Genomic DNA, 3,439 nt, shown 5'->3' with positions numbered 1-3,439 from the left:
CTAGGCCTCGTTCGTGTGCGATTGCGCTCAGGGGTGTCTCGAGGACAGCATAATTGGGAATGAAGGTCCTGCAATAGGAACACAAAAGACATAACTTGTTTCTTTATGATTGGATTTGAAAATGTTTGAAATGTTTTTACTCTTTTTTGGGAGAGGAATTTGGCCTCAGATATGATCACATGACCCAAAAATGTCACTTGTAGGACAAACTGCAGTTTTGACGAGCTAGTTTTGTGACCTTCTTCAGCCAAATGTTTCAACTGTGTCTTTTTCACACTGAACTTGAGTTAAAGCACGAATCATTTAATCATCAATATATTGTAATCGTGCACTTCCTGGTGACAGATTTAATTAGCTCAAACTTTCTTTTGAATTTTTGGCTGATTTTTGTTTTGTTTTAACTGAGAAAATTGGTGTGCACACAGGAGAATTTTCACAGGGAATGATTACAACTGCCCTTAATCAAGTGTTATACCATCGATGGCCTCTCAATCAAGTGTTATACCGTCGATGGCCTCTCTCTATTTTTTATTTTTATTTTTATTTTTTTTGTTGAGTGGATATTATGGTTGACAGGGCCTTTAATTAGATTTTGGTGTGATCACAATTGGTTGCATGCCTCTGATTAGACCAATATCAGTTTTAGGGATCTTCTGAAAGGCTGGGGTGTTTGTGATGTCACATGCTTTATGTAAATAGGCAAATGTGTGTTGTGTGTCTGGTACCAGTTGAACACATCTGAGTATGTAGACAACAAAGGTAATTTTTGTCGATAAACCTTCAAAACAGGGTTATATTGAACATTATGGTCAGATATTGAGTCCCATGATTCCGCCGCGAGTCAATCATCTTTTGAGTTGCATCAGTCTAGTGTTTGGCTCAGGGTAGTGTTTGGCTCAATGTCCCTTTTTGCCACAATGGAAACAAACATCTGGATCAGCTGTACGTAGACCTCCACAGAATGTCCTTGGAACATAGTCAATGCTGCCATATTTAGATCTTTCTCTCTGTTTTTTTCTCTCCCGCTTTGAGATTTCAGCATGCACAGCATGTCCTTTTGTCCCATGTTATGCACGTTGTTTCACCATTTGTGAAATGTCAAAACACAGTCAGTTCAGTGGCAAACTTTACACCTCCATTTGATGGTGATGGGAGGTGAGCCAGCCCCTGCTGTCTCCATCACAGGGAAATTCAGGACTTTGAGTACATTTCCCCCATGTTGGATCTCACTGGTGATAGGGAGATAAATGTATTTGAAGATTTTCTGAACTTCAGACCAGTATTTTTCTGTTCCTCCTTTGTGCTTTTCCTTCCATAAACTATATGCTCTCCAATCTGCTGTGAATTTACTCTTGCCCTTCTTATGTTCGGTATCTTTTTTTTTCTTTCTCATGCAATTCCTCAGTTTGTTCAACTGTCTTATACTGAAACTTTCTGTGCTCAGAAAATTACATTCAGTCTCCTGATTTTCCCCCCTCTTCTACTTTTCTAAAAGTAAATTAAATAAGTTTTCAGATTCTCACCAATGAGAATTGTTGAATCGCAGCGCTGAGTGAGTCTGGTCTTGGTCTCAGGCCCTCCTTCTCACTCATCTTTGTGGGGAGGTTGAGGCTGAAGGGAATATCTCCTCAGGGTGTGCACTACCGCCCTCGACCCCGAGTCCAAAAACCCTCAGACAAGCAATCCCACTTCTGACACCAAATTGTGGTGGAAAATCTGAAAATGAAGACAGACACCATGACCAAGATTGTCTGGTGTTTGATGCGGTGTTTCAATAGAGCTTTGCAAAGGATCAGTACACAGTCACACGGAAAGTGTGAAAGGAACTGATAATGAGTCAATTATGTAAATCTGTCTTATAGGGTGAGGAGATGAAGGAGGTTGGGTCAGGATGGACCTGAAGTGCTTAGTGGGAGAGTCAGGATGTGATTGTGTTATCAGACGTTGTTGTTCCAAAGGGACAACAGCTGTGTGTTCAAGGACAAGTAACCAGTTAGTGCCTGACAATACATGAGAAGTAACTATGAGGAACAACAGTGACCAGTTCAGCATATAATTTTCCCACTATAGCATACACCACATTTGTGACCTGCGGTGAGATTAAATCTCTAATTGGATGGCCCTTTCCTGAGGCTCCATTAAAAATAAAAGGTAAATGGTTGAGCAGCCACGGATCGTCACCTGACCTCTTCCTATCCAGTGCTGTATGCACCAATTAATTATTCAGCACACCTATATCTCAGGTGAGGTGATAATATCTAGAAGATATCAAATTGAGAAGAGGTCGGGACAACGATCCAAAATCGCACACACAAAAAAACAAATAAATCCCTAAAATATAAATGCAAAGAAAAATAAATTATTACTAAAAAAAATTAGAATAAATGTGTAAAAAAAAATTAACTAATGGAGACTAATTCCTAATTAAAAAAACCTTCAGTATTAAATTAAATTTATAAAAGAAGGGAAAAAAGAAGGAAAAGGGGATAGAAAAGCATGTCCTACTGTGTCAGGGTAGCTGTTTGATGAGAAAGAGCAAAAGTCAAATAACTGATTACTGATAGCTTGGCTCCATCTCCTGGACAAAAAGAGTCACTGCAAGGCCTATCAAGTGAACCGCCAAACAATTCAGCAGCACATGGAGAGTCAGTTTACAGCCTCTACAAGGCCTCTAAAGCAATAGTAAAATAAAACATCATAATTATTTTCTAAAAGAGATTCACAAAAGATGAAATTAGTCCAGAGAATTTGAATTTTGAAGCCATATGGCTCACAGAATAAAGAAAAAATGTCTTTATAACTTCGGCTATTGTGCCGTTTCACCTCCTTTGTGGCAGTCCTTTCACCTTGCTGGGGGATGCAGCTTGCACCGGCTCAGGTCTTCACTTACACCAGACCATTCTGAAATACAGAGAAAAGGCCTGGTGTCAATGTAATAAACCCAAATAATATTGAAAGGAAGGCATTCAGACCAAAAATTAAAGCAAAACTGTCCTCAAAATCACTATTAACAATAATAAAAATAATAACAATATTGACGGTGAAATACACCTCAAGTAATGAAAGCAAAAAAAAACCTTAACTACCAACATGTACTGCATGGGCTCTCAGGAAAGGTCAGAAGGTCACACTGCTTCAAAAACTGCTCATTCTTACAAAAGAGGATGGAACCCTGAAGGAATTTAGGGTCGAGTAAAATAGGATACTAGAGATACTAGAAAAGCAATTTCTAAAGAAATTACGACTGTGATTGCAACAAGCTGAAGCCAAGCTGCAATGCTGCATTGGCTTGCTGCAACAATATACCTGAAGCCACACTGAATAGCTGCGTGAATGATATAAGAAGGTTTGAATTATGTATAATACTTGAATATTAGTTAAAAAGCTAAAGCCACACTGAATAGCTGCCATGATAATGTAATAATACGTGAATTATGTA

General features: G+C 38.8%; 1 long non-coding RNA gene across 1 annotated transcript; it reads right to left on the bottom strand.

Moving 5' to 3' along the window:
* Positions 1-667: 667 nt before the first annotated feature.
* On the bottom strand, positions 668-3,081 carry LOC146327325 (uncharacterized). Its single transcript, XR_014769933.1, has 2 exons — positions 2,824-3,081; positions 668-1,716 (listed from the first exon to the last, which is right to left on the bottom strand). It is a non-coding gene; the product is annotated as an uncharacterized LOC146327325 (long non-coding RNA).
* Between the last annotated feature and the right edge of the window lie 358 nt (positions 3,082-3,439).

Source organism: Lutjanus erythropterus, chromosome 4, assembly GCF_056507025.1.
Source record: "Lutjanus erythropterus isolate fLutEry1 chromosome 4, fLutEry1.hap2, whole genome shotgun sequence".
Classification (NCBI taxonomy): Eukaryota; Metazoa; Chordata; class Actinopteri; order Lutjaniformes; family Lutjanidae; genus Lutjanus; species Lutjanus erythropterus.
This window is presented reverse-complemented; position numbering and strand designations above follow the sequence as displayed.